We start from the raw sequence: 13,459 nt of genomic DNA, 5'->3' as shown, positions 1-13,459 counted from the left end.
TTTGCAGGCTTAGACATTCATCGGCAAGTTTTTTTTCCTTTGTTATTTTCTTTGAGAACACATCGTTTGGTAGCTTGAAGGAGCAAACATACTGCCTATGTTGGTATCGCTTGTGCGCGTTTCATTGAATTTCAATGTTTCCTAAACTCTTCTTTAAATTGTTTTCTGCACCTGTTTCAAAGCATTCGATTTACGCCTTCGTGCCTGGTTTAATTTGGTCGCGCACGTGTGCAGCTGTTTGTAATTTATGCTCAACACGCCACTCCAAGCTGAGCCCCGAAAGAAAATGCGAAATTGTATTTGTAAGAAACGGAATAAGAAAAGTGAAGGGGGCGCAAGTGGATACAGATCTTCCCTAGCGTTGCACACGCCAGTACAACAAATGCTGCTTTGATGTGGTAATTAGGGTCAAGTCAAAGACAGGTCGTCTTCAGCAGAGCGAGGATGTACACATGTATGAAGGAATGTTGAAAAGAAAAATACATAAAGGTATGCCGGGCTATATTCCCTTCTGGTTAAAGAATACGTGACATACATTATGTTGCCATCCACTGCGTTGAGGTTGCTCGCGTGCAGGCAAGGACGGCTGAACCGCTGTACAAATCGCTCGGACTAGCAGCTCTTATATACCCTCTGGTTCATCGCTCGTAGCAGCTGTGTTTGCAATTGCTGTACATTGTTTCGAATGAGGCGAAGGCGACATAAGAGAGAAAGCAAATCGCACACACACACACACGCACACACGTGCACACGCACACACGTGCACACGCACACACGCACACGCACACGCACGCACACACACACGCACACACACACACACACACACACACACACACACACACACACACACACACACACACACACACACACACACACACACACACACACACACACACACACACACACACACACACACACACACACACACACACACACACACACACACACGCACACACCATCTGTTCTTTTTCTGCTTCCGCTCGAAAGAATATACAGCAATCAAGTTGCCAGAAAAGTTCTTTTGAGTGTTAGAAGTACTCTTCCAGAGACAGTTGGCCCCACTACGTATTCGTGCCATCTTGTTACATCAAGATGTCGTCGTAGAAAGAAAACCACCAAATGGAATCTCGTAAAACACCAGACAGTCGAGTTACGCGTAGTTGCTTTATCGCGAACTCAGAGCTGTGATCACAAATGTGCTGCCGCTCTCGGCTCATATACGCGCCATTCTGGCAAAGGTCAATATTTCACCTTGGTGAAAATTCAACCGAGTAAAATATTAATTTCAAGCATTCATTGATTCCATTTTTATTTTCGTAAATGCAGCTTGTGTATCGACAATGAATTTCCCATTTCTAATTGCTGAACTTTCGGCAACCTGGGTGAAGAGTAGAATACGAGCATTTTGTGTTCTCCAGACGACGTTGTTTAATGGTCTTAGCGCTAGTTAAGCGGGCTGTTAGTGTAAAAATATCGTCTCTTTAGACATCGCGTTAAAAGAACACCTAACCTTTTCTTGTTATAACTACCCGTAACTGTGCTTAAAGCACAAAAAAATGACTTCACATTTTTGCTTATATAATTCTCAACATCATAGGAGGATCATGTTGGTGTTGAGAATTATACAAGCAAAAATGTGAAGTGATGCAAGATCTTGCTGTCCAGCCCCGCCCTGGACGACCAGCTTCGGCTCGTACCAGGGGCAAGGCGGCGAGAACAGCATATGGATTCCCGTGAAGTGGGAACCACTTCCATCCGGCGCATGCGCTGAAAAGCTGATGAAATAAAGTTTTTCGTTCATTCATTCATTCAACATCGTAGTTCATCGAAAAGACAAATGCATTACGATGCTAATTGTTATAGCCTTGGTTTCGAATGCTTCAGTAATCTGCCGGAGTAAAAGAAGGCCATTTATTATTATTACATGAAACTATATATGCATAGGATCTAATATAAATTGAGTAATACTTGTAATACGAAGTCTGTATGGGGGACAATGTCGTCTAACCTAATAGGTGGCCAGGTCATCATTTATACTTAGCGTCAATAAGAGGCAATTATTGAATTGTTACGTATTCATGGAAGAAAACATGAGATAGCCACATAATATATAATGTTTTGTAATAAACAGATGTCTTTTTGTGATTACCATCAGACTGTAGTGTGTTCGGTGTGTTTCTTGCAGTGTATGAAATTAGGAATAACTACTAATTCGCTTCTAATGTTTGGCCTTCTAGTGTGTCCGATGTCATTCGCCGTGTATTTATCGATGTGTTAGCGTCGACTTCTTAGCTGTGTTTAAGCATAGCCAGCTCTTAAATCTGTCTCTTTGTAGTCACTGAAGAATTTACGGGTGTGTGAATATTCAAAACTTCCGAATAACGAATCTAACATCGTCCTATCTTATACGTTCCTCGAATCAAGTAGTCACTATTAAATTCGGTCCTCAGATCGAATAATAACTATTCGAAAAATCTGAATGATTATTTAATACTTCCAGTAGTCTTTCAATGCTTAACGTTGTCGAGTTTGCACAATTAAACATGAAATTAAAGCAAAAATGCGATAACGTTCATTCCATCTACAATGAACATAACGTACAAGAGCACACTGCGTCATTCAGACAGCCCGATTTTTCTAACTGAACACGATCACTCGCAATGAGATGTTGTTTAAGCACAGCATTTCTCATTAGGTACTGTTTGGTACTGTTTATACATGCAGCAGATGACCCGCATGTCTATTTGAGTTTCTACACACAGATATTAACTACGCTAATAAGGCTACATTTCTAAACTTTATGTGATTATGAATGACCGCGTATGCTCTGAACGGCCTCGGGTTTATGGACAAACTGTTCAATTGTTCTTAATCCTCTTTTTGTGCTTTACACAAAGCAGGCTTTGTAATTTGCAGTGTAATGATATAAACTTGCTATCGTTGTGAGTGCCAAGATGTGAAAATTGTTTGATATCAATGGTGAAAAGGCTGTACATTATTCGGAAACTATCATAAAAAATATTAGATATTCAATTCGCTTCGAAAACTATTCTATTCGTATTCGATTCGATTCACTTCGGACACTATGCGATTCGTATTCGATTCGGTCTCAAAAACTACTATTCACACGCGCTTACTACACAACAATGACGACGACAATATTCGCGTTTGCGCTGGTAATAGTAGGCTACAGGCCAACCCGCCCACGTTAGCCGGGCCCTTTAAAATTATTAATGCAAAGTAACGAGCCAGGATTGATGCGCTGCTTTTCCAAGTCCCGTTGTGCCGAATCTTTCGTCCTGCAGTGAAGCGCCAGAACATTTGTTGAAAGCACCAGGAAGCGCTGCGTGCAAATATTAGGACGAACGGTCGCGATGCAAGTGGCACAGAGAAACACCTGATGCGTATAATTTCTTGACCGCTGAAGGTCTCTGTGCACTGTCGCGCAGCTAAAGGTAATGCCATTTTGTTTGACGCTTATTCCGACAATAAGATATCCAGAAGATCCGGAACTACAGGTAAGCAAGGATGCCTGATGTGGTACCACTCCTGTGAGGCAATCAACATTGCTAAGAGTAAACAACGAACAACGTCGCGACACTTTTTATTGCGATAGCAATTATATGGACACTTCTACCGGATTTCTGCCGTCGCCGTCGCCGTGAGGTTCCCTATAGATAAAATCTTCGCCGCGCGCCGTATGCCCGAGCGGAAGCGTGCGGGGACGCGCGCTATCACGGAGAGCGAACGCACTCAATCACCCACGCGCAAGCAAGGAAGCGGGAAGCCAGCGCCGCAGGGAGCGCGTGAGGGGGGGGGGGGGGGCGCACTTCTACGCTGCCAACAACCGCGCTCGTCGCTCGTCCGCTCCGTCTCTTATCTCCCCACGGCTCTGACCTTTCTGCGCCGTGCATTCGCCGCTCAGTTTCCGTTGAAGCGATAGACCGCACGTACCTTCGCCCGCTGCTGCGGCGTATATATGCGCTTGCTGCCAGCGTTTTGACTGTCGTTGTCTGCAGTCATTCAGTGTGATCTATTCATGTTTGTTTGTGCGCGCTCACACCACGCTTGTTCAATCAGTTAGTAATAGTCGGGCCACATTTTTCAACGCACGCTACACATGCAATGCTGCCCGGATCGGCAGTGGAGCGCTACAGGTGTGTCCCTTCGCACGCGCTGCCCACGGGAAGCGCTTCTCATCAACACCACCGTTTCACACGCGCCTTCTCGTGGTCATCGAGTCTCTCTTCATGTCGGTCTACTTACGCCGCAGCACACCTGCTTACTTAATCAGCTCATGTTTACTACAATTCATATTGCTACCAAAGCCGCTCACCTTACTTCGTATGACATTGCTGTGTTGCTATCGCATTCATTGCTTCGCCCTTAGGGCGAAACTGTGACATTTTTTTTTATAACAGAACAAAGGCTCAGGCAATGTGTCGATTTATTTGATGATACCGAAAATCTTGTAAGCTTCCCTTGCCGGCTTTGTCGCATTATCTTATTCTCAATGAAGAGGCAAAGGTGACAAGAGACAGAAGTGACATGAAGTAAAATTGGCCGCATATCTGCTTGCTTCGTTGCAAATGGCGTCGAAAGGCGATAGTCTTCTGCCACCCCTAATACGTAATCCCCCCTCCCACCCCTCACGCTCTTCCCCTCCCCTCTCACTCCTCCCATGATGGATGCAGTGGAGATTTTGCTGAATTCAATTCAAATTTCCGGCGTGCGCCCTGCTCTCGCGCCATCTGTTGGGACCTTTTATTACCGTTGGCTTAAAACCGGCTACAGAGCCGCGGCTTCAGTCGGCTTGTTTTTCACGCGCAGCGTCTCTTTGACACCATTTCTAACGCGTTGATTGTTTTCATTTGCAGCGTTCCATTTTTGATTTCTTTCTGCCTCTCTCTTTCTCCCTATCTGGGCTTCTCTTTCTTTCTTTCTCTCTCTCTCGAGCGCTTTAGATGCCTCTCTCTCTCTCTCGCACTCATTTTCTCTTTCTCTCACTCATTGCAAGTTCTTGTTACAATCGCTGGTACAACGCATTCAAATGGTTACCATAAATGCACGTTCTACAAGCGTGGGTCTATAGCCCAGCATGATCAGCGTCAACCCGACACAAGGTACAAGAAGAAGAAGAAGCCGGTTCGAACGGCCACGTCTGCGATGAGCTCTGCTGGAAACAGCGCATCGGCCCTCGGCCGAGGATTCCAACCGCCGTCAACTACTGATTCCGGTAATTACAAGGTCGTCCTCCCTCATCTACCAACTGGCAATACCGTTCTCAATTCAGTTTTCCTGCATGCTGACCTAGCAGGGCGGCCGTATCGGGCCCCGGACTTTCGCGATGCGCTCCTTTCAGTTCTGAATGCAGCTGATATCCTCGGCGCAGGACAGTACCAGATGAGCCATTTGTGGCTAGTAACATGCGTTAATAGCATCGCGAAACAGAAACTTGTCGACAAAGGCGAGCTGCTGGTGAAGGGCCTCAAGTGCCTTGTCATAGACCCGGAATGCAAAAACATCAAGATAAAGCTTCTTTGGCTTCCCCCACACCTCGAACAGAGACGGATTGTTGAAGCGCTAGAACCTTATGGGACAGTGCAGTCTATCACGAGAGAAATGTGGCGGTGTGATGGCATGGAGGGCTGGCAAATGACTAATCGCGACGTGGCGTTTACACTGAAGTACGGAGTCTCTGCCAGTAATCTGCCTCACCTATTGAGCATATACGGACATCAGTGCCTCGTCTTGGTTCCTGCCCGTCCACCACTTTGCCTACGGTGCAACAGAGTTGGGCATATCCGGCGACAGTGTAGGACACCACGCTGCAGTAACTGTCACCGCTACGGTCACATTGAGATGCATGCGTCGGAACCTACGCTGACAAGCTTCGTGGAAATAGACCAGCTGACGATGAGACCATCACCGATCATCAAATGGATGTGAGTGAGGTTGTGGATGCAACCGGTGAAGCACCCGCTGAAGCTCATCGACAGGAAGAGACAAAGCCTTCATCGGCGGACGATAGCCTTAGCCCGAAGCCTGCCGCTGTGGAGGACACTAAGTTGCCTGACGACGAACCAACTATGGGATAGGCTGAATTGCCACCAGTTCAAGACCGCCCGCCATCAGTGGAATCTGGATCGATGTGTGAGGCTACTAAGAAGCGTCCAGCGCCAGCTGACAACCCATCGCCCGCGGGAAAGGAGGCCCGGGTTCCCAAAGTGTCAAAGTTGACAAAACCGCTCCGGGGAACGCCTACGCCCGCAGATATCTCATGTGTTGAAGTGCAGCAAAAGGTCGCCAGTGCATCACCTCATCAAGAAGGGAGTGATGCACCCCTAGAGCAGCGTGTGAACGCTGCACCAACATAGGTAATCATGGCGGGCGCTCTTCCCTTCCAATTTGGTACTTTAAATGTCCGTGGCTTACGCAGTAAGCGCCGGCAAGTTCAACTCCTTCGTTTGCTACGCAATAAGAAATTAGATATTGCTGCTATCCAAGAAACAAAGATTGAATCCGATGAAAACACAGAAGTAGCTCTAACTCCATTTCTATCTGACTATAATGTTTGTGTAAGCCATGCAATAGGAGTTTCCGCTGGTTGTATGTTGTTCGTTAGAAGACAATTACATTGTGATGTGCTGCATTTGTTTACAGATAGGGAAGGGCGCCTAATATGGTGTGATATTGATATCAGTGGCATTAGCTTTAGATTTGTGTGTGTTTATGCCCCGAACAAGCTACGGGAACGAGAGTGTTTCTTTTTATCTCTAGAACATCATTGTCTACTGATCGTGCATTGGTCCTTTTTGGGGACTTTAATTGTGTATGTAATGTGCAAGATCGTACGTCACGGAGGCTGAGACGTGATCCAAGTGGTGATGCGTTGCAACGCCTGATGTGTGATTATCAGCTTGTGGACATTGGGGAACATGAAAAAGCGGGGTGTCGCTACACGCATTTCCAAGGTATCTCGCATGCAAGGCTTGATCGAATTTACGTTTCGCTTAGCGTCCTATCTCTTATTCATGGTTACATTGTGCACCCTGTGTTCTTTAGTGACCATTTCCTAGTCTCAGCATCTTTTGGTAGTCATCGATATCAAAGCCGGCGTATGTGCTGGGAGTTGTGGAAATTTAATAACCAACTGCTTTTGCGTGAGTGCTTCCTAAAGCGTGTTACTGAGCTTATAGCTCATCTGTCATGCCACAAGGACTTGCCTCTTTTTGCTGTGTGGGAATTAATCAAACAGGAAGTTAAAATGATAGCTATCGAAGAATCATCAATATTAGCCTTCGAACAAAAAAATAATTACATAGAATTGTATAGACTTCTGAGGGAATTACATGAGCTTGAATGTCTACATCCGGGTGAATATATTGACGATATTCATAACACCAAGGCGCAGTTACAGGCTTTGTACACTGAAAAATACAGAGGTACACTAGTGCGCGCGCGAGCGCACCGTTTTCTGGAAGAACAGCCATTCAGTAGGTCCCTCGGTGATGAGCGCCGACACGCGCTGTCTAAACAAATCCTAGATATAGACTATGGTGGAATCGTTGTGAATGAGCCGACCCTAATAACTAAAGCGTTTTTTGAACATTACCAAAAATTATTTCGAAGCCATAAGCCATTAGATACAGATGTGTCTACCACCAAATTTGTAGCGTTGCTGCCCCAGTTAGATCAGGACGATTATGATTGTACAAATGATGACATTGATATTAATGAGATAACTGCATGCATAGATTCATTAGCGAAAGGCGAGACGCCTGGCCCGGATGACCTTAGTGCCGAATTTTATCAGTGTTTTCGTTCCCTCTTGTCCCCATTATTACTTCAGGTGTACCGTGAGGCCTTGGAGGTAGGGTACCTACCTGCCACAATGTACGAAGGGCACACTGTCCTCATAGCCAAAAGCAAGGATGAAACTAAATTGCAAAAAGTGGAAGGATACCGGCCTATTTCCTTATGCAATGTGGATTATAAAATTTTTGCAAAAGTATTAGCTAACCGTTTACAAGTCGTGATAAGATCTGTGGTAGGTGACCATCAAACATGTGGCATCAGAGGTCGGTCCATTCAGACCAACATTCATGTTGCGAGATCGGTGCTAGAGTGTGTAGCTGAGGGGATTGGACAGGTAGCAATGGTACAGCTAGATCTGGCTAAGGCGTTCGACAGGGTAAATCACTCGTTCCTGTTTAGTGTACTAGAGCACATAAATATCGGATCCCGGCTCCTTAAAGGTGTCAAAATATGTTATGCTAATGGCTCAACGAGGTTGATAGTGAATGGTTCTCTCTCCGATCCGATTAGACTTTTATCATCAGTAAGACAAGGATGCCCTTTGTCACCGCTTCTCTTCTGCCTGTATTTGGAGCCACTTTGTATGAGCATCCTGAAAGAAGAAAATTTCAAGGGTTTAAACTGCCGTCGAGTGAAATTCGGGTTCTTGCATATGCAGACGACGTCGCCTTCTTTTGTACTGACAAAAGGAGTGCGAAGACTGCTCTCACAATTACAGAAGAATTTTGTGCGGCTTCTGGTGCTAGCATTAACCTTTGAAAAAAGTTCAGGTTTTTGGTTTGGACTATGGGCCACAATGCCATCACATTACGCAGGCATTCAATGGAAAAAAGATCTGCGCTATTTAGGTGTACCTCTCTCACAGTATAGAAATAGCAACAATCATTGGTTGGGAGAAGTAGAAAAAATACAAAGTAAAGTGAATTCATGGCGAGGACGGAATTTGTCAGTGTTCAGTCGTGCTGAAGTGTGCAACGTGTTCTTAGTTTCCCGTCTCATGTATGTGCTGCAAGTACTGCACTGCTCAAGACTTCGTATACAGGCACTGCATCGCGTATTTGCAACATTTATTTGGAGCTCGAGTTGCGAATCGATGCGGCGCGATAATCTGTTCGTCCCTTTTGCAAGAGGTGGTCTAGAATTAGTCCATCTCTTCGTCAGGCAAATTGTTTCTCGTCTGTTTTTCTTTAGAGACAGTGACCATCCTTTTTTGCGTGAAATGTTACAGCTCCGATTAGTTCATCATCTTCCTGATATAGTAGTGTCATCAGATGCCACAGATGTCACACAGGCTCCTTGGGGCTTTCTCAAGGAGGTCGTTGATTCATTCCTTTTCTTGAAAGTTCGGTTCAGTCTGGAGTACATTTTCACTGCGAGTCGAAAAGCAATTTCTGCTGCACTAGTGGATTCGATTTTCCCAGATCCTTTGTATCGTGCACCTTATTTAAATCAGCCTTATCAGGATGTACTTAGGCGGGTCCGTAAAATGTGTATACCCCCTGGAGCTAAAACATTTTTTTTAATTGCATACGGAAACACTTCCTGTTAAAACCTGGTTGAACGCGAGGGGCTGCTTCGTGACATGGTCCACGAACTGTCGACTGTGTCCACGTGCTGAAACCATAGATCACTGTTTTATAGACTGTACGGATGCTATATTTTCCTGGGACATTCTCCAACGGACGCTTAAAAAGGACATTGACACCACTCCATACGCAATTAGGTTCCTAGCGTTTAATATTACTGGTGGTCCTCCCTATGACATGTTTATAGTACTGGGTTTGTATAGCCTATGGAGAGCTAGAATGTGTGATCGCCATGCCGAAAGCCCGCGATCTACAACGTCATTCTTTCAAGAAAGTGCAGCTTATATAAGAAGAGTCTACGCTGCGCAGGAACCTCCGCCGGACTGGATGCACTTTTTGGACGCATGTGTGTGTTTGCCCGAGTTTTAAGCGTGTAACTATGTCCGCACTGTAATATACCTTCAGTTTTATTTTCCATGCATTAAAGAAAAGAAAAAGTGGGTCTATAGCCCAGTGGTTATGACGCTCGCCTTTGGACCCTGGGTACCCGGGCTCGAATCCCGCCGCGCCACGCAGTTTTATTTTATTTATTTATTACTGTCGCTCTGTCTGTCTCTCTTTCTTTCTTTCTCTCTCTGCACCTGTCGAGCGAGCGAGCGAATGACACAGCAGCCAACTCTCCGGGCGGGCAAGTGCCCAACAGCATTCATTGAGCGCTAATATAGATGATTATTATTATTATTATTATTATTATTATTATTGGCATCCCCTTTGAAGCTGGGCGGCGACAAATAGTCACCTAGCCTACTTGATTTAATCTGGTACCCTTTACATGTTCTTTATCTAGCATTTTTGTATACCTCTCATTATTCTTTTTCTTTTTCAAAAATAGCCGCTGACGTAGTGCTGCCATCTAGCGGTACTGCCGTACACTGATGATGATGATGATGATGATGATTTATTGGCATCCCCTTTGAAACGGGGCGGCGACAAATAGTCACCTAACCTGCTTGATTTAATCAGGTATATTATACATGTTCTTCATCCATCATTTTTGTATACCTCTCATTATTTTTATTTTTCAAAAATTTAGCTTGTACCGCTGCCTATGATTTTAAGAGATCAGGTCGTATCCATCTTTTCCCTGATTTTTTTCCACCAGTACTCTAATCGTCTCTTGCTTATCTCTACGGCTGATCTGTTTATGTTTCCTTCCACTTTAAACCCAAGCGCTTCTGGGAGTTGCACGTTACCTACGGTTCTCGCTGGGTGGATCCCGTCGCATTCCATTAGGATGTGCTGAGTGGTCTCTGGATCTTTACTGCAGCATACACATGTCTCATCTAGTTCCGAATATTTGTTCCGATATGTTTTCGTCCTTAGGCAACCGGCTCGAGCCTCAAATAGCAAGGCACTGCCCTTTGTGTTATCGTACAGATTTTCCCTTCTAATTTCTTTCTTCTCATTCTTGTAAATCTCCATTGTCCTTTTCGTTTCCATTCTTTGCATCCAATTCACGGTCTCTATTTCTCTCACTTTCTTTCTGATGACCCCTGGTTGTCTATTTACAGTTTAGATTATCCTGTACTTGGTTGCCAACTTCCTTGACCTCTTCCTCCATTCTGTGTCCACGCTTTTCATGTAGAGATACTTGTGCACTTTAGCCGCCCATTTATTTTCATCCATGTTCCTGAGCCTTTCTTCAAAACTAATTTTGCTTTGTGCTTCTCTGACTTCAAAAGAGGCCCAACCCATGTCTCCATGCACTGCCTCATTTGTCGTATTACCGTGTGCTCCCAAAGCCAACCGGCCTACTGATCTTTAGTTAACTTCCAAACCCGCCAATATATCCGATTTTAAGCATATAATGGCATTTGCGAATGTTAGCGCTGGCACCATTACTCCTTTCCAGATTCCACGCACCACCTCATACTTATTGTGGCCCCACAGTGCTCTGTGTTTCATTAATGCTGCATTCCGCTTCCCCTTTATTTTCAGATTATCTTGGTGGTTGCTTGAGTAATTCTTTCCTTCGTTTATGTGTACGCCGAGGTACTTATATTGCTTCACTATGGGTATTACTTGCTGTTGAATTGACACCACGAACTTAATCGTGTGTTCATTAAAGATCATAATCCCTGATTTCTCTCTGCTAAACTTAAGGCCTAGATTTGTCGCTGCGTTCCCACAGATATTCGCAAGTATCTGTAAATCTTTTTTATTGTCCGCTAGTACCACAATGTCGTCTGCGTACATCAGTCGAGGGACCTTCTGTTGCACCATTTGTCCATTACGTATGTAGGATAAATCAAAACCTAATTCGCTGTTTTCCAGTCGTCTTTCTATGCCCTTGACGTAAAGCGTGAACAACAATGGTGACAGAGGGCATCCTTGCTTTAATCCTTGGTGAATTCCCACCATTTCATTTCCTTTTCGGCCTTCCCATGCCACTTGTACTTGGTTGTCTCGATATATCTCCCTCAGCAGCTCCACTAAATCGTCATCTATGCCTTCGTATTGAAGAATATCCCACAACAATTCCCTGTCTACGTTGTCATAAGCTCCTTTAATATCTAGAAATGCTACCCATAAAGGTCTTTTCTGAGCTACTGAAATCTCTATGCACTGAGTTAGTACAAACATATTGTCTTCTAAGCGTCTGCCTGGCCTGAACCCATTCTGTAGTTCCCCCAATACACCGTTTTCCTCCACCCACTTCGACAGTTCTAATTTTATGGCTTGCATTGCCATTCTATATATCACCGACGTTACTGTAACTGGCCTGTACGAGCTCGTCTTATCCTTATCTCCTTTGCCTTTGTAGATGAGATTCATCTTGCTTTCACGCCATCCAACAGGAATATTCTTTGTTCTAATCACTTGCTCTATGGCATTAGTCAGCAGTGCCTTGCTTTTTGGACCGAGGTTTTTGATTAGCTGTATTGGGATTTTATCGGGTCCTGCTGCCGTGTTGTTAGGGACACTTTCTGCTGCCTTTTTCCAATAAAAGCTTTCTATGCTGAATTTTGATCTCTCAAGCCTCTCTGTTGTTGCTGGATCTGTTGTCTGAACTACGCTTTTTCTCGTACCGAAGTTATGCCTGATAACGTCTGTGATGTACCGCAGCGCATCATCGCCTTCATAGATGTTACCGTCTTCATCCCTTATAGCCGTTTGCGAGTTTCTAGTTGGAGCTCCGAGTGCTTTTATATGGTTCCAGAATCTTTTTGGGGCGCCTTTGTCTCTTTTGTGAATGTTATGCACCCAACGTTCACTTGCGCATTTAATTTTCTCTTGCACGAGCTCACTCGCATTCCCTTTTCTTTTCTCTGTATGTATTCCATCTAAGGAGCACCTCTTCTTCTTGTAATCCCAACTTTTTGGCTTCTCGATGAACCCTAGATGCCTCTTTACGCTCTTCTATAGCTTGTTTAATTTCCTTGTTCCACCACTTACGTGGTTTCCTCTTTCCAATCCAACAATTGTATTGCCGTGTCCGCCTTATTTCATGCTGCATAACCTCCACCAGTTCCTTATATTCCCAGACTGCTGTAGGAAAAGCCTCAATTTTCTTCTCTATGTTGTTTGCGATCTCTGTTATTTGCTCGTCATTCATTTTTAAAAACTCTGAGGCTATTGGTTCGTGTTCTGCGCTGGTATCTCTCCCAAACTTTAATGCTAAACGTCTATGATCGCTTCCCAGGCTATTTTTTCCATTTTCGTCTATTATCATTTGGTCCAGTTGCTCGTAGACCATTTCTGAGACTAAGGCGTAGTCGATACATGACTGCCTGTTTCCGCATTGCCACGTTACCTGTCCATGACACTTATTCTTCCTGTTAACTACTATAAGGTTCTGTTCATCACACAAATCCAGCACTAGAGAGCCGTTGTAATCAGTATATCCGTCTAAATCGTCCATGTGCGCGTTCATATCTCCCACTAATATCACCTGGCCCGAGTTACTGAACTCATTAATATCGCTTCTAATGCAATCGACCAATTCCTTATTTTTTCCCCTGCTATCACTACCTGTCCATAGGTAAGCTACTCCCAGCCACGTCTTTTTACCTTGCCATGTACCACTAATCCATAAATGCTCTTTACATGTCTCG

General features: G+C 44.6%; 1 pseudogene; it reads left to right on the top strand.

Moving 5' to 3' along the window:
* The first annotated feature begins 5,135 nt into the window (after positions 1-5,135).
* Positions 5,136-6,630, top strand: LOC119449214 (uncharacterized; annotated as a pseudogene).
* The last annotated feature ends 6,829 nt before the right edge of the window (positions 6,631-13,459 follow it).

Source organism: Dermacentor silvarum, chromosome 4, assembly GCF_013339745.2.
Source record: "Dermacentor silvarum isolate Dsil-2018 chromosome 4, BIME_Dsil_1.4, whole genome shotgun sequence".
NCBI lineage: Eukaryota > Metazoa > Arthropoda > Arachnida > Ixodida > Ixodidae > Dermacentor > Dermacentor silvarum.
This window is presented reverse-complemented; position numbering and strand designations above follow the sequence as displayed.